The sequence below is a fragment of the Lepeophtheirus salmonis genome, chromosome 3 (genome assembly GCF_016086655.4).
Source record: "Lepeophtheirus salmonis chromosome 3, UVic_Lsal_1.4, whole genome shotgun sequence".
In the NCBI taxonomy this organism is placed as follows: Eukaryota; Metazoa; Arthropoda; class Copepoda; order Siphonostomatoida; family Caligidae; genus Lepeophtheirus; species Lepeophtheirus salmonis.
Window position 1 is genome coordinate 10,185,317 of NC_052133.2, and position 25,768 is coordinate 10,211,084.

Below are 25,768 nucleotides of genomic sequence, written 5' to 3' on the forward strand. Positions count from 1 at the left end.
AACATTTTTGAATCTATTCTATCCATTTTGCGCTCGTAAATATAAGTTAAAGTGCTGAAAATACTCTAATTAATTTATGACATTAAGAAAAAATAAATGGTTATTTTTTCGATTTCCTTAGCTACATGAGTTTAAATACGAGATATTTTTTTATTCTTATACTAAAAATATTTAATGGAGGAAAATTGGAAAAAAAAGAAGCATTTTTAAATTTAAAAAAAGTTCAATTAACTAAATTTCGATTTTAAGTGCTAAATATAAGAAAAAATCTTTAACAAATCTCGGAGTGTAAAATATCCCAATACTAAATGAGACTTAAAAAAGTTGCCAAGATGTACAAAGTCCCACAACCGCTCACAGATTGTTCTATCCTTAAACGAAGTAAATCTATTATTTCATTATTTCGCCTATTCGTTGAATGATTTTGATACATTTTAAATTTGTTACTTTTATGAGTATTGCAAGAAAATAATGTTAATTGTAAGGACTAAATTAGGTTGTCTAAGAAATTATCCCACAACGCTTCTGTAAAACTAAAATATGTAACTTAAAAAATATAAATAAATAAAAAATCAAAGAGTTAGCTTAGGAATGATCCAAAATAATGGTTTAATCTCTTAGTAAAGCTGACTAAAATCAAAAATAGCTCAAACAAGTTTTATTCGGATATTTTTGGAATAAATGGAGTATTTGTTGTCACTTGGTTATCTTATATTTAACATCATACCATGGAAATTGTTTTTTATATAAGAATCCGTATAAATGATTAGCAATTTGTACCAATACAAAATGATGCCAAACAAGCATAAAAAAAGAAAATATAAGTATTAAGTAACCTTCTAACGTAGAAAGGATAAACTAATCTGGGATCATTCGTTTATATATATACGACATAACATCTTATATATATTAATAAGTCTATTTTTGGTGCTATCACACATTAAATCCATAAGAGTTGACCACATCAATCTGTAATTTAGCATGTAGACGTATAATATAACTGTTCATTTATGCTTTTTTGGTCTCCGAGATAATTAAAGGGCTGTTTTTGACAGATTAAAAACCAGTTTCCCTTCTCTCTTTCTCTATTTTCTCTTCCTTTTATAATTCGCTATCTTTTCTTCTACCGTTATTCTTAGTTTCTATTACCCTCTATTCAGCCCTGCAATGCGGGCAACCTCTGCTATATAAAATAGATTACTCAACTTTCACAGTATTTATTATATCATATATTATAATGTCCAGGGTTCCCAAAATTTAAAAATAAAGTTTCAGAGATCCCACAAAAGGAATGTTTCCCGGAAAATGAGAAACCCAACTATATACATAATTGATTCAGTTGACAGATTTGTGGAAAACAAAGTATTTACAAATAATAAGACCTCGAACACGCTAGAAAAATATTGTACCTTTTTTCAAGTAGAAGTACAGTCATCTTGCCATATATTCTATAGTTGCCTAGGGTGTTCCCCCTCCGTAAGGGGCAGAAGATATATTTTTAGGGCTTTTGGAGTGATAATCTCGGAGAAGACTGGCTCATAATGATAAAATATGAAGTTGGAGTGCATCATAAAATACTTACTACTATTCATTTATAATCACATAGGAGTCTTGAAATTCAAAATGGAATGATGTATTAAATTATTATCCTATTTCTATTTTTAATGTACTAATAATTGATCTATTCTTAATTTATAATTGTTAATTTATTATAACTGTTCTGTATTAAGTTAAAGTTGTACCTAAATAGATGGTAAAAAAGGAATAGAAGATATGTTCGGGTAAAAGGAATGATGGAAAAAGGAGAAATCGTAATTCAACAAGTTTCAAAATCTTCCTATATGTATTTTTTTTGGAAATATAACTTTCAGTTATTAATATTATGAATATGGATCTGATAAATTGTAAAAAGATGTTACATTATTTACCACAACTAGGAAGAACCGAGCATATTTTGGTAAGGTTAAATTTTATATTAAAGTTATATAAAACAATTATTGGGCCTTACAGGATTTATACTTTTTCCAAAATAAACCTTATATCGTAAATGTGCCGAGTTACTAAATGCACGAAATATCAAGGAAATTGCTCACTCGTTAAATTAAACCGGTAATGTATAATTTTTTATTATTAAATCTTAGTTTAATTCAAATTTTGTAAAGGAATTGAATTTGTATATTGGATGTACTCAAAATTGGGAACTATCTGCAGCTGACAGTTTTATGCCAATCAGAGAGGGGAAAAATGTTGATCATGTCCCTCTTTCCCTTCAATCCTTTAGGTATATAAGGAGATTTGTGGCATTGTTTGGAAATGCCGGAGAACATGAATATCCATATCATATGTATTATATAAAAAATGTACATAATCGTGCAGTTCTATCTGTGGAGATGTGATCTTGGATTCTCTCTTGAGTTAGGTCTGATTAGTTTATTTATGGGGTAAGTAGAATATATATATATAAATAAATAGATTATGTGTAGAGATTCAATGGATATAGTCCATCCCCTGAGATCCAAATAATAATTTATGAGGATTGCGAATAATAATATACATTTATATAAACAAGGATCACTAATAATAGAAGAGAGAAAAGAAGGGGGAAGTGATATAAACAAAACAAATTAATTAGAAGCATCATTAGTGACACATAGCGTTGACAGCTCTTTGGGGTGATGTTCATGTTACCCATATACATGTTAATCCCATTCTTCCATTGGGCCTCGGCTTCTTTCTACTGAGGATCGGTTATCCTGGATTGAACGTTGTGTTTGTCAGGAGAGCGGCTCCTTTGTAATCTACAATTGAAATCAGAGAATAAAAGCGAAATGCAGTGTCTGTGGTTTGAGGATTGCTCAATTGAGCCTCAAAAATAAATGTGTCGTAAGCGTTCATTCGACGTGTAAGGATGCCTTTGCGTAATGAATGTCACTTTTTAGACATTCTGAATGATGGAGAGGTATAAGATCAAAACAACAGCACCATTTTAAGATCCTTAAGTGGAGACGTGGACTCTGCTTCTCTCTTAAGAAATTAGTTCATAATAGAAGAGAAGACAACGTAGTATACATATTCACAAGAAAGTAGATGGGGATTCAGTAGATATAGATCCTTTACAATAATGTTTGCCCACCTATGTATACCATCAACATGTCACATGTATTGTCTTGAAGATTAATTCGTTTTAAAGGGGTTTAAAGTTCATTTTCCAATTTTTATTAAGCTATAAAGTGTTGTAAGTGCACATCCTTCCCCTTCTGAACTAGCATTAGACCTCACCCATTTAAGTTCTACCCATATCTGGATCTTCAGTCTAAAGCTAAGAAACTTTTCTTTTATTCTTCTTCAGCAATATATTAAGGGCGTTTCTTATAATAGGAAGGAGACTCTCTAATTGACCGGAACATTTTTAACCATTTATCACTCAACCTTTGAAGAACAGAGTAGAGTTTCTAATAATAATATACAAACTCCATGGAAAATAATAATCAGAAAATGTAACTCCGTACACATGAAAAAACGGAAAATCAAGGTGTAGAAGTATGAAACGAGAGAGGGAGGGTCATTTGAACAATGTTCCTCCATCCAAAAAGGCCTCAAAATTCAAAGTAGGAGTCTGCTGAGCAACATAAGATTCCAAAATGGAAACATAAGTGTAAGTTTCTATATGCAAAAATTGACAAGGAGGCAACATAAATCACCATTGTATGAAAAAATGGTGATCCCATCTTCCTTGTTGAGCGGAACTGTATACAGACTATATACATCTCATATCCACCACAGAATCCGCCAAATACCGTTTACCTAACTATGAATATCACTGCTACACCAACAAAAGAGCGGTGATCTATGTCAGTGATGCTGCTTCGGAACAATACGTCTGAAAGGTTACAAAATGGTGGGGAAAGGTGGAGAAAATGAGACAGGAAAAAAAATGCAAAGAAAATACTTAATTGCTTTATGAGAGGGGTCATAGGAAACATTGGCGATGAGATACTTGCACAGATCATCGCATATCAATGCCACTCCATTTGTTTAAGAGGTAAGGTCGAACTGACCAAATCTAAATAACAGAGTTAGGAAAAGTCCTACACCTTGATGTGGATCAAGCAACATTTTAAGATCTGTAAGCTATTGACTTCACCTTAAAAGTAGCTTCTGGAGGAAAGGTGCGCTTTCAGGATCCTCAAAACGCGTCCGTAATTTAAGAAAGTGAGAAAAAAGTGGAAAAAATAATGGACCAAGATCAGAATTGTAAACCCTGGTTTGATAAGTTTAATCACTACAAAACAACTACCATTGTTTGTGATAGTGCAAGTAGATGCACGGAAGAAATTGTAAATGCCTTTGTTGATGCTGGCACTAATAAAAATAATTTTAAAGGTACTCCAAAGGCCAATGAAAATGGCGGTGTTAGAGAAAATGCTACTGAGGACCAGAGAATGCCAGATGAGCCTGGATAAGAAGCTGCAGGTGTGAAAGACTCTGAAAAATTAAACTATTTATTCAAAAAGTTGTGAACAAGCAGACCAAAATATATATGTTCTTCGATTTGGGTGCATAAACCCTATTATTGGATAAATCCAAACAAAAAAAGAAAAAGAATTGCTGCTTTTATATCCACATTACAAAGCAGCTAACTCGGAATTAAAGCTTAAATAATCTTATATAGCCTTAACCTCAGTAACGGTTAAAAAAAGCCTCGCTCTAAGTGTGTACGTTTACTATCCATTTCAAATATTGGTCAAAGCGAAGAGCATACATTCGAACTGAAAATCATTTCCTTGGATGGTTTGTTCCAGAATTCTCTGACAAAGATGTTTGCACAGTATGTTTAAAAATGGACGATTTTATAACGTATATTTGTGCAGTCTATCTCGATCAATTGTTATTAGTAGAAAAAGAACACTGTTATGTCTTATTGAAAATTGTAAAACAACTACAAAACCTCTTCTTTTGGACATGTATTCTAATGCTCATAATCCTCTTTGGGCAGTAAATACATTGACAATCGATAAAAATTTCTTGAAAACCATCAAAAAATGTAATTATTCGATTGGATTATCAATGGACAATTGCTGTTATTTTAAATCCGTTTATAAAAAGTAATACAATTAGGAAGTAAAAATCGTTTCTGAGCTAGAACGCCTCCTAGATACATTAGGAAGATGTTGGTTGACTTCATCTTCGAAGTTTGGAGCAACAAATAGAGGGAGATCAAAGAATGAAACATACACATTGTTGAAGAAACCAAAAAAATAAAAATAAATCCAACTTTCACGTCAAAACATGAATTTACTTTTTGAAGCCTACACAGAGCATGGACCATTTTTAGACCATCTGAGCAAATAAAAAAATACAAGTGTAATGTCAAATATTTGTATGGAAGAACCACAAAGCGTATACCACCATATTAACAGATGCCCGTCGATATCATATGAGAGATACCAACCCATGCAAGAAAAGGATTAAGATCTTCGTATTCTTCAATTTATTAAATGTACAAAAATGAAACCAATTATTGATCATAAATATAACATTAAGTAGGACTTAAAATCAATTTGTACTGTAGTAGCACACATAACCCTTTGTGTGGTCGTGTTCTTTGCCGTATGCATCTATTATTCTGTAATGTATGCATATTTGTACTATTTTATAATGTATGTATGTTCTGTGGTAAATAGCGACAATTTCTTAACTAACTAAGCTAAACCTAGACCTATTTCTTATGACTTGGAAGAATTTGATTGTCTCTATCTCTTTTTAAACGTTAATGTATCCTAGTTCTTAAAAAAATGAAGGCATAAGATACATGATTAACATAATTGCTAAAAAAAGTGAGAGAAAAGGGAAACATTGTCATAAGTGGTACCTATTTAGATAAGATTTTATTTTACTCATTATGCTAGAATTATAAAATAATGTAAGAAAAAATATAATAAAAGATCTAAATACCCTCTCATCGTTTCTTTAAAACCTCTTGTAGATTTGAAAAAAATTAACACAAAACTACACCAAACACGTTGATTAAAAGGTGATAAGAGTTAAATGTAAGAAAGTAAGCAGATGTGTCTGAATTTGTAACAAAGTAGATTATTTTTGTTAATGATATTACCATTAAAACAATAATTAACATGATAATAATTAATAATTAAAACATAATTTATCAGTTGTTATTTTTCTTAATGTCTCAAAATATACAAAGTAATCATTATTACCCTCTCTCTCAAAAATGTTTCAATATTAATAATTAATAACTGTTCTCCTTGATCCAAGAACGATAATTTGTTCTCTTTGTGAATTAGTAATCTAAACGAGTAGATACATATTCTATGAATGCTCCAAAATCTAAGATATTCGGTAGTTGTTGAAGAAGAAATTTTTTATGGTGTAGCAGATGAAGTTAGACGCCCGTGACTGGCTCATAACGACGTCAATATTGTGTACAAGCTTATAAAAACATAGAAAGCTTAATTGTGAGCGTCCTCTCAATCCTATACGGAATTCCATGAAGAGGAAATTATATACCCAACAGTTATGAAGAATATCTGGAACAAACTTTGTTCGTTGGTCGGATGGCTGCATCGTTGTCATAAGGGTAAATGGACTTGGGTCAGACCGGAAAGCTATTAGTATAAAGACACCGGTCATCTTGAAGAACTCTTTGATGAACATTCATCAGAAATAGATGAGGTATAAACTTACAACATTCTCTATCTTTATGAGTAAACCCAGATAGTGTCCGGAGGAAACGTATTGTCATTGACGTAATAGGGAATTAAAAATACCGCTTCACCTTTTTTACTATTGAAAATAAAAGGGGTTAATATTATTTTGATTTTTGGGTAATAAAAACAAAAACAAAACGAGCTTTACATGTTTAATTAAAATAATGTTAATTACACAAGGATTAATAAAAAAACGAGAAACCGGCTGATCTGGAGATCTGATAAGTAAATCAGATCAAGAAGAAAGTATTTTGAGCCAGTTCTGAAATATAATTGTTGATAAACATTCGATATTGTAAATTACGGATCAGTATTTCCAATGGGTAGAAAAGGAGTTCAGGATTTTAATTGCTTGAGAGACATAATCATGGAGCCTTAAAGTGAATTCTTTGTTCTTATGCTTCACTGCAAATATTATACTTTGTACTTTGGAGATAAACCACTCAATCTACGACATATCCTTATAGAGTGAGAACGTTACAATGAGCTAATCCGAGAGACGCAGTCTTACATCAAAGTATATCCAGATCCCTTCCTCCATCATCCTCAGGACCGGGATAATTTTTATACATTCATTGAATGGGTGAAACAAGATCTTCAATTCTTCATGGAAAAAATAACAATTCCTCCCTTTAAGATATACCCCAAACCTATTTGTAAAAATACAGGATGTTCCTAGCTCAACCATTTTTGACGTGTATCAAATAATGGATTTAAAATTACGTTTGGAACCTTAATCTCACATAGATGATAAGTCCTTCTCTTCACGAACAATACTAACAGTAGAAGCTTGCTTAATACATTGGTTTGGAATGCCTTCCAAGGCATTGAAAGCAAGGATCGGATGACCGAGATATAAAATTTTGAAATATTGTCCTGAGAGGGATATGGGATAGAAAGAAGTTATTCAACACGGGGCTCCTGTCTGCGACATATTGAACTGCAGAAGTAAATCACTGCTCCTGTTCAGTCTAGTATTATAATTCAGTGGTTCGCTTGATCCAAGTAAAAGGAGGACATTCTCAATATTAGAAATCCATACTGAGCAAATCTTTCTACAATGATGACCATTGACAACCAATCCATTTTAAGAATTTGTTTTTTATAATTTGAATTGCCCAAAAGCCATCAGAACTTCAGAGTCGTTTTAACCACGAGAGATTCTTTACCTTCCATACACCTACTATGTGCGTAGAATTAAGACCTCCGTAATTTGTTAGACGATCATTCCTCGACCTTCAAACGTATGCCCTTGAATACCTCCATACTAAATCTTGGCCTAATTTATATATGCTCTCAGATATCATCTTAGGAAAAGAACATATCTCAAGAGATGACTCCTTTTTTGGAGAAAATTGATATCCCAGACCTTCATTTTTTCATACCTGGTGAGTGAGGTATTTCTGAACACCCTTCTGTTTATAAAATAATCTTTTATCTTATTTCTTCTCTCAGCATTAGTAATGCAACTAGAAACTTCATTTTCTATATGTGAGAAAGACTGAACAAACTTTAATGTACTAAGACAATCCCATGTCTTAAGATTTGACTTAACATTTGAATAATATATGAGTCTTCTCGATATTGATAGAAATACCCATTTTTAAAAAAATTCTGAACGACTTTGATGGTGTAGGTGATAATAAATAAATAAAAAATTAAATATAATTGCCTTGGGCGTCAATAACGGCTTCGACTCAACCTTGGAAACATAAATAAATCTTGATGACAGTCTCTTGGACATCAACTTGGATTTTGTTTAACAGCAGGATCTGTTGGTATGCCGCTCAGCCGCACCTAATAGATATAAGTTTATGGGATTGAGGTCTGGAGAACTTGGAGACTAAACACTAGATCAAAAAAAAAAAAAAAAATGACAACTAGATCAACGTTTTCTTTGTAGGGTAGGATGGAGCAGAATCATATTTACCTATATACATTTACTTGTGCTTCCTGACTCAAAAGACAAAAGGACCTGTCGAGGCTTAATGAGTTTGCAATCTCAACATTGTCTCGTCTGGCGCGGCACGCAACAAGGACAATATGCCTTATCCATGATTGTTGAATAAGTACTATGTTGATCGATGCCATTTTTTAAAATTAGCAACAAACACTTCTGGTTGGATGACAAAAGAACAAAAACAGCGTTTTAACTGCGCATGCACAGTTGTAGTCGGCTTTCAAAGTTCGTTGATGAACAACAGCCGCACGCTGTGACTCTTTTCTTTTCTAATTTGGCGTGATGAGCTTGGTATTAGAAATAAGTGATTTTTAAACAGACAAACTTTCCTTTCATTAATATAGATATTTGATAATTGATCCTCCACCATTCTTGGTACAATTTATGCAAAACTTAACTCTGTTTGCATATATATATTATCTATATTACTCTGAGAGTAATGACTTACAATTACGCATGAATGTGTACATAGAAGATCCTTGTCGATTAACGACAACGATGAAGAAAAAAAAATCCTTTTATTCTTTAATGTGTATAAATACATGTACAATGTACATACATAATAAAATCCAGGTATTCTGCACCAAAAAAATATCGCTATTTATTCCCTATAATGAGACTTCGATAAGCCTTTAACATTATTTTCATATTTTTCTCCCAAAATAGATTAAGATATATTGACAATGTACATTCAATATCTTATGCTATTTATGCACTTAAATAAATTATCCGTTTTTTCTTTGATTGGGTCTCTGGATATCCCAAGTGGGGAAAAACGTATTATTATATTCACATTTATAAATTTTGCACAACTAAATCAGCCCATATCAGAGACATAAGTATCGAAATAATTTTTTAGTTTGCAATTCAAAACAAGTTTTTGAGTTTGTTAAGCTGTTATCATTATTTTTTTAATTATTGAAGTGAGAACATATAAGTTTAACGTAAAAACTAGTGCTTGTTTTCTTCCTCTCATGGCGGCTTGCAGCTAAATTATTAGGACATCTTGAAATTCTAGCTGTTATCCTATTAAACATTTTTGAAAATTATTAAGATTACCATGTTCATTTCCGTAACTTTTATTCTTACAAATGTGTATTCTTTTTTTTTTTTTTTACATTCGGCTCGAACTTGATCCAGATTAATTCCAGCCCAAATGTTCTTGATATATACAGAGTTGGATTTTTATTAATTTCCTTCCTCTCACTCTCTCTCTGTTATAAAATGTAATATCAGCTAAGCTACTTTAATCTGAAATTTTTTTCAAAGTATCAGGATTACCAGATTAATTTTCTGTTTCTTTTATTTTTATTTTAGCAAGACATATATCATGCATTACTGATCAGAGACATGCACGCCAAATTTTGTGATGTAATAAGTATAAATCTTACAAAGACAGTTAAACCCTCTTATAGTGACGTCCAAATATAGTGACAAAAAGTTCAGGTCGCAAATGATTAGTTATTATGAATGGACATGCTTATAGTTATTAAAAACTCAGATTTAATGAATTGTATCAATTAAAATATGCAATTCCTTTTAAATGAATGTGTTCTATGCATTTTTCATGGGTCCATGAAATTATAAAATATAGGAAATTGTGTATAAAAAAATACTCATTATTTACTGAGCTGTTAATTTATAAATATTTAAGCCAATTTGTTTCATCGGCATGTACACCATTCTTAATTATTTAAGGTAAATACATGTTATAAGTGGAATTTTCAAACCAAGTGGCTAGTACAGGTAGGAATAGGCTTCCAGCCTAAAAACACATGCTTCCCGTTGAGTAGAGAGTAGGGTTGATTAAAAACAACCACTTAGAACTGAAGGGCTCTTATGAAAATAAAATAAAACATTATCTTATAAAAGATATAGCTAAAAAGCCACATAAAAATGTTATCTTCTTCTCACAAAAAGGTTAAAAGAGTCCCGTACTTTATTAAATTTAAATTCAATTCGCACTTCCAAAGGACAACAAAAAATGGTTCTAGGAAGGGAGTAAAGATAAGAACCATGTAGTCCACTAGGGGGGAGGGTGTGTGGGAAATCATATGCAAAAATGACTAGATGATCTTAAACGAGTTTTTCGAATATAAATTTTACCAATTATCCAAATATTTGGATCCTAAACACTTTCATGGATGCAATTAGAATATGACGTAATTAATGACGAATACCAAGTGAACATTAAGTTACTGTCTTACTAATGAACTAAGAAGTGTAACAAACATATTTCATTAAGTATCTCAAATCGTATGGTTTTGGCAAATTTAGCTTCTTAATTTTAGTAGTGCTAAATATCAAAAATCAAACTTTTTTGATTGTTGACAACAGTCTTTCAAATGCTTTGAACAAAAAAAAATTAAAATCATTTTAACCATCAATACAAAAATCTTAATTGAAATAAACATTCAAAATCCTTAATTTCAATCGGTTGTATGAAGGAATTTAATTTTCTATTCTTATAGTTTTACAAAAATATCGATAATTTATGTTCATATATATTTATGGTGAAATTCGTGGCATGAAGTATAATTACAATGATGAATAATTGATTACTATTATTGATGATGTAGATGAAGCTCAATTATAAATTAAATCATTGGACGGATATATTAGTATAAGTATAATACAAACATATGATTATGGCATAAATTGTGGGATTTTGAATAATTAATGAACGCTACATGATTAATAATGTCATTATTATACCTGGGGTTCGCAGACTCTCATCACGACCAGTCCGAAGTTATTTTCTTATCATTTACAAGTTCCTGTAAAAAGTGCAAAATTTCAAGGAATTAAACATAAAATGTAAAAGTTTACAATAACCAAGAAAGCAACAACTGTCAGGAAAGCTGAAAATTAACTTGGTTTCATGGTCCATTTTACTTCAGTAATTTAATAAACCTACATACTATCTCAAAAAAGATTTAAATATTTATTTATTTACTTTTTTCAAATAAACCACATTTATTATTTTTTTGTTTTTATACTTTATAATCTTGTTTTATTTTTTAAAGTAGTAACATAAAGTTGTTTGATTTAATTTTGAAAAAAGGAAAAGTTTTTGCTTTATTTCATTTTTTTTTTTTGCAAACATTAAGCTGGCTGTATCATTTGATTAGATAATTGATAAGCCAAAAAAACAAAAAAATAGTCATATTACATATATGTATGGTAAATTTTTATAAATGAAAGGATCCTCTCCTTGAAAAAGCTCAAATGATTAATTAATTTGCAATTGTATTGAAATGGATTGAAAATTGTTGTGGTTTTAATCATAGAAGTAGTATTAGAGTACAGAGTTTGGCATTACATATTTTAGACTTGGACTTGCGTACCTTGACTTACAAAGATTAGAAAGTTGGAAAATCTACTTCGATTATCAACTTCCAATGAGCCTTTTCACTGACGTCATCTTGGATGCTCAAAGTTAATATTTTTAATTCATAAAACGGCTAAACTTTCAATAAATCTTGATTCAATTCCATGAAATGGTTTTATGAATAAAAAACGAATTAACACTTTCTTTGACACTACTTGATGCCAACGATAAACATTGATACTTGAATTTAATCAAAGTAATACTAATATGTACTGAAAATATCTATAAAAATCTAAAATTGTACAATTATTATTCTTTTTTGAGCTATAAGGGACTTAAAAAGTCGGATGTTGAATGAAAATATATTATTCCTTTCATCATAATAGTTAACTTTTATCTTCAACACAGAAATACGAATCTATAATTAACGATGTAATAACATTTTCAATAAATTTAATAATGCATTTGGAAAAGAGAGGCAAATTTTTGATACATTAAGGTGCATACAAGGATTCTCAAAAGTATTTTGGTGTTACCGAAAATAATATTAAGAGATCATCTTGCGGTCATACTAATTTGCTTTAATTTAATAAGAAAGTAAAATATGTAAACTTGATAATTCATTGGCGTTTGAATAATTTTACATATTATAACTAATTAATGTAGTTTGCGGGTAAATTTTGAGCAGTCTTTTTAAAATTCTCATCCTGACCTCATTATTTCATTTATCATAAGTGCATTTGTTACTATATTTATTTTCCAACAAATTAATCTTAGAGAATAATAACTCAAATTCCTTATTACAATGAACAACATTCATACACTAGATTATATTCAACAATCACACTGTTAATGAAATTAACTAAAAATATAATTAAAAAATCTATTTAGGCAAAACTGTATTAAATAATTATCCTTTAAAATCAAAGAGGAATTGACTTATTTCATTATGCAGGTTTCTGAAAAATAATAATGCAATTTGGAAAAGAGCAATATTTTTGCTGGAACCAAAAGTTGCTTTAATTTGAATTTATTTATACATGTTGAAACCACCAGTCTAGTATTTATTTCGGTCGTTGAGACTTGCAACTTACTGTTATAACAAATTAGACATAATATAACTTTATTTTCATTAAAACAATTACATACAAGTTACAATTTATAGAAATCTAAAACATATACTAAACTCATTTCTAACTCAATGGTATGAAAAATTCCACCATAGCAACTTTAGTCAATGGCAAAAAAATATTATTTGATTCATCAATATTTAAGACTCTTGTTGAGGTATCATGATAAATAAAGTCATTTAAAGAAATCATAAATGAATAATCCGAAGAATAATTAACTTTGTATTCTGAGGACTATGAACATCCTTCATTTAGGCATCCATACATTATGAATTGATTTCTTACATGCGTTTTTTGAGCTCCATTGAAAACTTGATGACTCGTTGCAGACTCTTAGTGAGTGAGGGATTCCAAAAACTTCAAGGAAGTCCTCGGAGAAATTCCTCACAAAATCAAATCCTAGTGGCCAGGGGCAGTTCATAAGAGATTTGGTTGTCAAGGATTCCTCCCCACAAATGTACTCGTCTCCATTGACGAACACCGGCCCCAATTACCGGATCCTACTCTCAATAGGTATTTCATTTCAAAGCTCTAGCACCTACTATATATATCTCTCTTTTCTTAAGCTATGGCATGCAAATATATGGACTTTTCTCATGAGATCAGTTCAGAAATTAGTTTTATCCTTGAAATATTGTGATGGCCTTATCTCAAATTGACAATGATATAGAGTGTTTATTGGAGGTATCTTTTTTTTCAAATTAAAGCTCAGAACTTCTAAGAACTCAACTAAGTTCAGCACATGATTTTCTTGAACCAAGCATAGATTTACTTTTTCCACATCTAACGTGGCTCCAAGGTATAATACATAACGTATTGTATACAAAAGTGCCAAAAAAATCCTAAAATAAGCTTGTTTTTGAAAAGTATGAAGTCCAACAGTTTGCAACAGTTTTGTTGACTACAACACCAAAACATGACATATCACATTCTATTTGTGATATAAATGTCATGCAACTCAAATGTGCAAAAGTAATTTATTATACAATCACATGAATAATATATTGTTCTCTTTCAAGGTTCAAAACATTAACCATACATATCTAAAATATGCACTGTCTCGTATTTCAGGTCCTTTAAATCCATATACAGGGTAGGACAGCAAAACATTTATTAATGTTTATTTTCTCATGACTTTGAAAAAGTTATGTGATTATTTTTGGTACACTGTTTCCATCGTCTTTTTACACAAACAAATTATACTAATCAATTAGTCATTTCATCATCATGAGCGAGCAACAAGCAAAAAGGCAATGCATCTCAGATCTCCTAGATCCTGAAATTGATATGATGAAGATTACAGACATTGTTAAGTGTTCTGAGAGCCTGATTTTTAAGTTGGACAAGATGAAAAAAATGAAGAAGACCTCCTCAGGATGTCAGGAAGTGAAAGGTATAATTTAAACAGGCTACGAAGTTCTTCTTACGTTTGGAGAATAATATAAAGTAGGATCCAATTAAGTCGATGAATCACTTAAAAAACGACTTCTCTGTGGCTCCTAAGACAATCAGGAGGTGAAAAAAATGAACTTACAATGTACATGGGATTAGTAAATAAAATAAAGTTTGTAGAAAATTGTCTGAAGATTCGTTTGCATATAAATTTGTCAAATAAAATTTGACATTAAACTGAAATATTTATCATTTCGGAATAATTTTCCAATTTTGTTGATTTTTTTTCTCTTTTATCATCAGACGTCAATTTTCATTTTAATAAGAAAAAATGCCAACGCTTCGTATTTTATTTCATAATTTTTGCAATATTTGCAAAAATGAACCAGTTATCGAGTATTATTTTTTCTACAACATTATTCATCATAGCTTTTTGGTTTTTGCATGTACAAAAAAGAATTGTTATGTTTGAGTTTTTTTACAATTCAAATAAATGCTATTTCCTATTTTTTTTGCAAAATTAGTGCAAAAAAATGTTTTTTAGCATTTTTTTTCTCCAATTTCGATTTGGAAATTTTTTGAAGTATGTTTATTTTAAATTCATAAAAATTCTACAAAGGTTACAAGAGGTAAGAATAAGACTTGGTTTTTTTAGGGACGGGGAAGTTGTGGTGATGAGACTTTGTCGATTACTTTATTTAAGAAATTAATATAGTTTGAGAAATTATAATAAGAATGTTTAGTTGTTGTCAAAAAAGGTCCTCATAATTATAATTCTTTGTATTTTCTGAATAATTTTTTTTATTTTCTCAATTAATTTGACCAATGATAATGTTTGGTTATAAAATTAGTAATTATAATTACCAACAATATGAATACTTAATGCTTTCACTTTGATTTATTGAAACTAGTAATACATTTTGAGCTAAATTTTGAGGAGGGGGAAGGGGGGGGGGAATTTATACTCGCCTTAATACTTGTTACACGCTTAAATACTAGTACTAGCCTAAATACTTGTTACTCAACGAGATACTTATTACTTCCTTTTTTTTTTTTAAATAATTGAAAATTTGTCATTTAAAATTATTTTTGTAGTTTATGTTCCTGACATAAAATTAAAAGTTAGTTAAATTTATTTGAATTGTAGCCATAGGCGTATTAAACAATTTATATCATCAACATATCAATATTTTACTATAGTCTAGTTATAATTAATATAATTTTTGTGAGTACTGAGAAAAACTGAAATTATAGTAAAAAAGAAGTATTTTAGTACTTGTCTTTGAAATTTTGAATACTTTTTTGTATAATTTTATACTAAATATTTTTTTAAATTTCTAAAAAAGTAACTACTATTTTTTAATATATGCTGAAATTAAAAATTGGTATTATTATTAATTAATGTATATATGGGGAAAATTTCCAAATGGACCAAAAATAAATGTGGACAAATAAGGACTTGTCTCCAACTCTTACAGTGAGTATCTTTCTCACTTCAAGTAACATGCTGCAGCAATTAGATAAACGTCTACACAACATATCCGCATTGATAACTAACAATTAGTAGCACGAAGAAATAAATAGTCCTCGGATAAGTTCTAAAAATGCATGTTGTTATTAAGTTTTATATATTAATTATTATTACGACTACATACGAGTGTGCTCTGAAAAGTTTCCTATACTCAACGTAAATGTATCTGCACTTATAAATGCAAGCTACTCACATTTATCAACATAGTATCTGTTGAAAGTTACTCGCCATAGATTAATCCATTTTTGACACGAAGTTGTAATGTAACAGTCGTTTGTGTGTGCTGATATAAATGTTTTTCTAAAAATGCAAAGAAAATCGTGCTGTCATTAAATATTTGTTTTTAAAAGTGTAATTTCTATATAGATTCAATCAATAGCAGACATATAAAGGCTTGGTATACTATAATTTGTCTCGTCTAAGTCAATATAACTCGAAGTAATTGACTCAAAAACAAAAAGTCTCGTGAATAATTATTTTGAAGAGAAAAACGTCGACTACCATTTTGGACAGTTTACAGAGATGGGAACATCGCTGTGCAAAGTCTGTAGAGTTACAGTGAGACTTTGTTGAAAAATAAAAAAATCAGAAAAAAACGTTTCGTATCTCGGTTAGGTCGGAAACTTTTCAGACCCCCCTACTAAATACAAAATTTTTTTTTTAGAAAAAGGCCTAAAAATCAGTTGGTAGCCACCCAATTCTTCCAAACTATAGAGTTATTGTTCAATCATTGATGAGAAGTGTTCACAGCTACAAAGGAGCTTATTGTAATTCAATCAGTCAACGCACTAATGAAGGGAAAAGTAGCAGAAAAATTGAAAGTTAATTACAAAACACACGGTTTGTTTTTGTGTAAGTGAGGAACGTCGTATGAAAGATCTAAATAAATAACTAAAGCATAAAATATTTTACCATCCAGCTTTTAAAAAAATATATTAATGTTATTGCGGTATATTTTTTGAGTCGGAAATGTCCTTGAAGTACATAAAATGACAAAATAATCTCATTTTCTGGGAAAGTCTAATAAATTTTCAATTTTTGATCACAAGAGTAAAAATAATAGTTTGTCGTAAAGAAAGGGCATGTAATTTTATAAAATAATAAAGAGCACCTTAAAAAAATTATATTTAATGGTTATTTATTTGTTGCTTGAAAAAACTTTTTCGTTTATTCATAAAGCTATCAATCTGTATTGATAGCATATTAAACGTTGCTGTTTCTAGGCCATAAGAGCAGAAATTTTATGTTATTACGTTCGTTTTTATGTTTTTCAAAATAAAAATAGTAAGGAAAATAGTGCCTTTATCTTTGTTCATTTTGATTTTACTTATGTAATTTTTAGTGTGTATTTTAAGCTTACTTAGAATACAAAATAGAAAAACTTCAGATCTATAGTAAGATCATGAACGTTTAATTGATACAATAATTTGTCGTGAGATCCCCAGCGTATAATTTATACGCCCTGCATGAGGAATTTTTCTTTTGGAACATAAAAAAAATACTGACATTGGCAAAGTTTGATATCTCTTAAGGCCACTTTTGTCATTGTACAATGATTTGCAGGTTCTCTATTATGTCAAAGATTAACAGTATTACCTGGCATTGTCCAGAGTTATTTGACGTCAGCAAACCTACAATTTGCTTTATTAATATAGAGGACAAAATTACATTAAATCCTTGGTGTCCCCCTCTGTATTTTATGAGCACGCTCACAGTTCTTAGCTTAATACTTCGAAATTCCCTCAAAAATAATAATAACAAATTGATAAAAAATATATTATAGGAAGAGTCAGAAAGTACTTTCACTCGTTGCTAAACCTCATCTAATGTCACAGTATTATGATCAAAATTTTATGCCAAGAATTCCCCCCCCCTTTATTTTCTTTATATTGTAATGGTACACCGATTTGTCCATTAAAATGATAACATTTTGAATTTTAAATTTCAGCATGATATAGTTTATTAATTAATAACTATAAATAAATGTGTGTCTGAGCTCACTTAGCATTTAATGTTGCCGTCCTAAGCTGAAATGATGGCTTCCACAATTGGTGGTGGAAGGCCTGGCACCGGCTAGGAATAAAGTTCTCTATCATGGTGTCCCAGTGACGGCTGACAATGGCGTTGAGGGCCTCGGTGTGTGTGAGAAACAGACATTCCAGGCTTTCCCTTTGGCATGCACCCAAAGGTATAGCCAAGGGGGTTGAGATAAGGGCTATAGGGGGCCAAAAGTGTCAAAAAAGAGTTCAAACGAACTCAAAATAGTTTTGCACGAAAGAGAGAGTTTTTTATTGCTGGTGTCAAAAGTGGCCTCTGTACCTTCACCCGGATCATTCCATTCACTTTTTTGATAGCTCTCTAGATAGTTTGATCTGAAACCCCGAGATATCTTGCATGGGCCCTTACGGACTTGAGGGGATTGTCCTATGCAGGTTTAAAAAAGCTCCTTCTCAGGGTCCAGTTTGGCCCTTTTGGCAGAGCCCTCCTTCCTCGCCAACGCTTAGGACAAGTTGAAAGTGTAGACGGAGGTCCTGGAAACGTCTAACTGCTTAAAATACGCTACTTGAAATTCGTTGATCACGTTCAAATTATATATATCGGTCACATAATGAAATTACCTCATTCCCTTAAGTGAGCATTTCTTCTTGATTGAAGAAAGCAAGAGTTGATATTATTATGATTACCCAGGAGTGTAACTTTGTTTGGTTTATAGAAACAAAGTCTCTTCTTTTCATTCAATAATCCTTTTAACAGATAGGGATAAATTTAGCTTTGATATGTTTGATAAAAGAAGGAAACCGCAAATAATTGAGCCTATCTTATACCCCTAAAATAATTTAAGTATAAGAGTTTACAAATATTTTACAAATAAAAAAAATTCTAAATAATATATACTGTACAATTTTTAAAATATAGTACTCTATTGTTTCAGAGAACTAAAAATGCTTAATTTCGACCAAAAATCCTTTTAAAAAAATATAAAAAAAAACCTTCACCACGAAAGCCCTTATACCTTACCAAATTTAATGTTTGGATTGTCTCCAGTAAATAAAGTTTTGTTAAAGAAGAAAAAATAGAAATAATTTTTAGCCCTTTAAATTAACAGTCTAAGGTAGGAACATAATATACATTATAAATATTTACAAAGTTATACGAATTGAAGTGCCTTTTCTCTTATTACAATAATTTAATTAATTAATTTTAACTGTAGGAATAAGAATGCAATAAAATATTCGGAGAATAAATTAATTAAACTAAACGTTATAGCTTAATAGAGTTAAGGTAAACTGTATAAAAATTATAATAGTTGAGGGTGCGGGACAATTTGTAGGTATATTTAAGGGATCCTTTAAATTATGATGAAAACGCTTGTAATGTCTAGTCGTACATAATATGTAGTTGAATTTAAAAATGAATTATGCAATCGTTTCATGGAGATACGTAGTAGAGATGTATCAACTACTCAGACTCTATCTGCGAGTTTTTTATATTTTTTAGGGATCGTTGTAAATATATTCCTGGTAAATTCAGGATTTCATCCCTGGATTTTTTATTCCTATTTATAAAAAAGGAAATTTTTGATACCATACAGCTAATATTTCTAACCTAGTTAATTGCTTTTGTATTTAGTTGTTCATGGAGGGGTTGTGGAACTTGCTTACGTAGTTTTGAATCATGAGAAGAGAAAAGATAGAGGAAAAGGGATTATGATCATTGATGAAAATCTAGTTTATTTTTTAGCTGCCCCGTTTTTTTTTTTTTTTAAATGGTAGCTGAAGTATGAATTTTCTTTCTTTAGCAGTTGTCATTATAATTTATCTCCTGAGTAGTAAACATCCTTTTCTAAATAGATTTAAATATTCAAAATCTGATTGAACATTCGTGTGTGTTTATATAAGAAGGAGTGTAAAACCTAAAACTTTTTTGCAGAATTATAATTGTAAGTCCTTGATGGACTCAAAGTAGACTTTGGGATTGATATTGTAATCCTTTTCTCCCCTTTCTTGTCAAAGCTGATTATTGCTAATCTAATGAAATGTCCTGGGCATGATTCCTTCTCTAATCCAAAAAATTCTTCGAATTGTCAGAGTTACCATTTTGATTTTCTGTTTCTTTTTTCATAAGCCGATTTTACCCTGGACTTTCATCACAAATTAGGATTGTGGATTGATGTAAAAGAGTAGAAGTAGTGACCAGGGCTGAGTATTTGTAGACTCGTTGGTTTTATTTGTTTCCTTATAATTTGGACTTGTGTAAAATTAGTGTGAGTCCCGAATCCTACATTTTGTTTTGTACTTTTCTCTTAAAACTTTATTAAGGCTCATATTGGGTAGATTTATTGAGCTCCAAGGAATTGTGGATGATTTAGTTGTAGTGTTTTAGGATTTCTACATATCATAATCTATAGGGCCTTTCATTCCAGAATTATAACATTTACTTGAGTTAACATTTTTAGGAACAGTAAAAATTTAAGGATACAATTTGTATCCCGTATGTTTTTTAAAAGAATGGGAGTATTTAAAAATCTCGGGAATGAGAATTTAGATTTGATAGTAAGAAACATTTTATATAAAATACTGGAAGCAAAAAAAACTATGTATGTCCATTAAAAGAACTAAATGTGGCAACGGATTATGTGATTGAGATTTTTTTTCCATTTTAAGTTGACTCTTGATTAAAAATTTTTTTATTCCATCTCATATCAAGTGGAAATAACTACAAAAATACAATTTCTGATATAAAATTTTTTTAGAATTAGAATTATTTTTTCTATAAAATAATAAGCGGAAATATTTGTAGTTGCTTTTTTTAAAAAAACGGCATACCTTGGACATTAACAGTCCAAAAATGAAAATTGTTTCATTGTTATATTCAAGATAATTAAATTGTACTGTTTTTTTTTGTACTTAGTTATTTAAAAAAAGTAGTGTTATCAGAGTTAATAGATTATAAAACTAGGCAACAAAGGGAATTTTTTTAAAATTTAAGTCCTTTTAATTATTGGTCCCATTTTGAAATCCAATATGTAGTTTACTATTTTCGTTAATATTAATGAAAACAGTTTTGTTTTTTTTTAAGCTTGGTTGTTTAGGTCCTTAAAATTTACAAAAATAATGGTTTTTATAAAACAATCTACCTACATTAAATTCAACAATTTTCCGCCAATTGGTTTTTGATATTTGGTAAAAAAGGGCATGTTGCAATTATTCTGGTTCTCCCCATTTTATTTATATCACAACTGCATATATTTACGTAGGTTTAATGCTAAAATGATAACTAATATATATTGAAAATAATATGTAATAGCTGTTTTGGAAAAGTACATAAAAAAACTTTTTTATTACATTAAAACCCGAGGGATATTGGATATGGGAATGAAATATAAGCATTCCCCCATTTTTTATATATATTACATTCTTAAGCATATTTGCAATTCAAAGCCTTTCTTTAATTTTTTTTTCTAGGAAAATAGAAGTTAATACTAATTATAAAAGTTAAAAAACATATTGAAGCAGCAAAGGTCATGAAATAAAAAAAAGATCAACAATTGAATGGGAAAGTAACCTATAGCTAACCCAATCAAAATACTATTACTTAAAAATAAAAAAATATAGACATTGGCAATAAAAAGTTTGGAAAAAAATAGAATTTTACATATTTTTCTAACTCCCTATGACTAAGTTTATTCAAGATTCGTCTACAGATCAACACTACGCTTATATGAGGGTGTGTGCTATCAGACAAAGAGTGTTTAATGAAAGGATGGCTTCCCTGGATGGACCTGTCTACTACAGACGCTGGCTAATTATTGGTAACATACTTTTACGCCTATAGGTATCAGAGCATAGACTGAAGGGGAAAAATAAAAAAAAATCTTAGAATCATGGTTAAGTTTAAAAATTGTTGCGTATTATTCATTTTGGTTCAATATCAAGATGAAGTACAGTTGAATAAAAGGGCCAAGGCACATCATATTTCAACTTAATTATCTTGAGTCTTAGAAAAAATGTGTGTGAACTTATGATGCACACTGTGAAAAAATCTGAATACATCCTGGCGATCAGAGGAGAGAGTGGACTAAACGGTCAACCCGGTAGCCTATATGTCTGGATCAGAATAACGCCACATATAATCAATGGGGCTTCTACCAAAATTAACCTGATCAACTGGCCGGAAGGAGTGTCAAAGCCACTTCTTACTTGCTCTTTAACAACTTCCAAGTTTAATCCAACCCCCCATTAAAGTGATGAAATTGCCATCCCACTCTCAAAGTTATTAGAGGGTTGTTAAAATGGTCACAGGAGCTATTTCTAACAAGAAAGGAGAGATGAAGGAATTATGATTTGTTCAAAACCAGAGATATTGCAAAATAGCCTTACGAATAGCGTCCCAGGGTTTCATGAGAGTGAAGCAGACTGAGGAGATAACAAATATATATTTATATATTTTTGTTGCTAAGTGTTGATTTCCTTTAAAACAAATATACGCTAATTAAAAGCATTGTAAATAGTGTCTTGAATTGACAGATAACTTGTAGCAGAGATGCATCAAACTGAGAAGATGAAAGAGTTGAAGAGGCGAAAATAAGAAGGAACTATTTTATTTAAGTGCCAGATGTCGTGCAGATAGTATAATATTCCAAATACTATTAGTTAAGGAAAACAAATCATACAGGAAAAATAATATCTCCATATTACCATAATATTAATGTGGTTCTAGTTCTTTTATCCAAGTTATTATGTAACTAAGTTCCAGTGTTAGTATCATCATAACTATATTAGTTTATGTTGTTATTATAAATCTAAAAGCAAACGCCTTGTTTGTAAAGCTTAACAGTATTTTCCTTTTTTATAAAATATATTTATAATACGCGTAGTCGTAATATAAGTATGTTGTGATCCTCATTTAATACATCCTACAAACTAATAGGTTTTATATAGGCTAATATTTTTGATACTTATTAATTAAAGTTATCTACTCATTAAATGTTATGTCTTAGAATTTCACTTTCATAAATATTTTGGAAGTTTCAAAATGTCAAATCCATTTCCATAAAAAAAGTTAAAGATTAGCTTATACTAAGATCCTCAGCATCTTTTATTTATTAACCTTTTAAAGTAATAAAATTAACAAAATAAAAATGTTTTTTATGCTTAATAATGACTTGAATATTCTACGATATTATTCTGCGTCTAAACAAACACTTTTGCTTTGAGCTGATCCTTGAGTCAAGAATTGTCTGAGTCGGCCAATTGATAAAACCAGCAAAAATTTTATGACATTTTTTCAATATTGAAATGGGATTTCAGTGATTGAAATAACTCAAATTACTCTTTTTTGTAATTAAAGTACCCCTTCATTTGGTAGCACATCATCAAAATCTAACAAATTTTTCCATCATTTTCCAAAGATTATACATTAGGGCCAATTTACATATTTTTGTATAAATAAATCCTTAAAATATCAATAATCCATAAGATACCTTGAACCTCTCCTGTTGATTTGGTAAACCATCGGCCATTTACATAGTTGAACATCTGATCCATATAAAATATCTTGCTGTCTTGACATTAATCTACGTTAGTTTTGTTCTGGAAACTGGTTATCTAGTTGTATCGGGATACTAACACATTTAAAATGGTATTATAAAATATTGGTGTTAGAACTGCTACTTGCAGCTCAAAATTGCCATAAAAATGATTATGACGTAACCCTCCACCTTTCGAGCCCCTTCAAAAAAAAAATACAATTTTTTCTTTTAATAAAAAAGTAATCAAAATTCTGAGTCTAGCTCCCATCCCAAACAGAAATCCAAAGTATATGTGAATTACCCTGAACAACCCTTTTCCTTCAGTTTTTTAGTTGAAAAAGAGTCTAAAAATACTGATACCGATTTTAGTTCCATAAAAGATCACAAGTTTAGATAACATCAATTAGTAAAGTTTTTGTTTTGTTTTTTAAACGACTCTAACACTTTAAAATCTTCATTTATTATCATCATTTAGGCAAGACGCTCTTATATTTGATCCTCATGTTCTTTTGAAATATGTTTTTTTTGTTATCACTGAGTCAGCTTTTAGGTAAACCAAAGATACGGGGAAAATGTCCTTCCTCCTGAATTGATATAAAATATGTTTCTTCTTTTTTTCTCCCACAACTTTGGTCACAGGTTCAACTCTGCCTCATTTATAGACAAAACTGAAGGAGGATTTGCTCCCTGCAAAATGAACATAACTTATCAGCTTCATTTTCATTAGACTTGTTTCTGAAGACTGTAAACGTTACAAACCGATATCTCAACTATTTCTTCATTGAGTTAGAGAACATGTTTCTCAATACTGATTTCCATCCTGATTTATCCATGTCTGAGTTAGATCGGCCCAGAATCTTTAGACATCTGAAGACTAAGAGATAAAGAGGGTTATTACCCTCAATTTTCTTTCCTGATCGGTCGCACTTTGAGACCCTTAAAGCGATATAAAATGAAGTATCTAGACGTATGCTCGTTTTTGCTTCTCTTATCCATCTCACTACAAAGATTTGGACTAGAGTTATAAAGTTTTAGGAATAAAAAACAGAAAACGCACTCAATTCTCAACGATAAACTGGAGGCAGAAGAACAAAAAAAAATAGTTCATCTGGGGCAGGTTTTGCCAAGTGGACTTGATATCCAAAATGAGTTGATAGAGATTATAGCATCCAAAGTGAAGGAGAATATAATTGAAGATGTCAAGACTTGTGCCGGCGATGATGACAACTCCTTCTCTGTGATTGTTGATGAGACATCAGATATGTCAAATATGGAGCAGTTCAGGCTGTCACTAGGATATCTGACGAGTGAAGGGATCAAGAAAGATAACTTCCTCAAGTTTTTAAAAGTTACCCAGACTGACGGCAAATATTTGTTTGAAAAGCTTCACGAGGCTGTCAAGAATCTCGGCCTTAATCCCACCCGCAATGTCTCCCTGGCCACGAGCAGTGCCACAAATATATCCGGCATCAAGCAGGGTCTGGTGGAAGGAGGTGTCCCCCTTTGTGTCTACATTCACTGCTACGCCCATGTCCTCAACCTTGTAGTCAAGGGTCTTCTCTCAGATATAACCCCATTGAGAAATATAATGGGGACAGTGCAAATTTTATACAACTTTATTGAAGGGTCGCCAAAGAGGTCAGGAATATAAAAGTCGGTGAAGATAACAAGTGAAGATGAGGAGCTTGCAAAGATGAGGGCCCGGAAGAACTAGTCTGCCACCCGCTGGAGTCTCTGCGAAAATGCCTTAGATGATGTATCTGTAGCGATGGCCAGAATCATTAAGACCCTCATAATAATGTGAAAAGATAAAAATACGTTGTCATATTCTACAGCAAATTCTCTGCTCAACAGCGTCTGTAGTCACGAATTTGTTTTTGTCATTGAATTGTTGAAGAATCTCCTAAGAAACGCATATAGATTTGTCAGATGAACTTCAAGGCAGAAAGGTTCCCCTGACAAGGACCCGAAAACCAGTCAACCTAGAAGTTAGGACTCTTAAAGATCTTAACATTGAGAAACGCTTTGAATCAATCTGGAAACTTGCTGAGTTGAAGTTGTCTGAGCTGAAATGAGTAACTGAACAGGAAGGCTCAATTGATTTGGACATCTAGGAGGCGAAGATTCAAAGGAGAGTAAAGTGGAAAGAAACAACTGAATCCTAC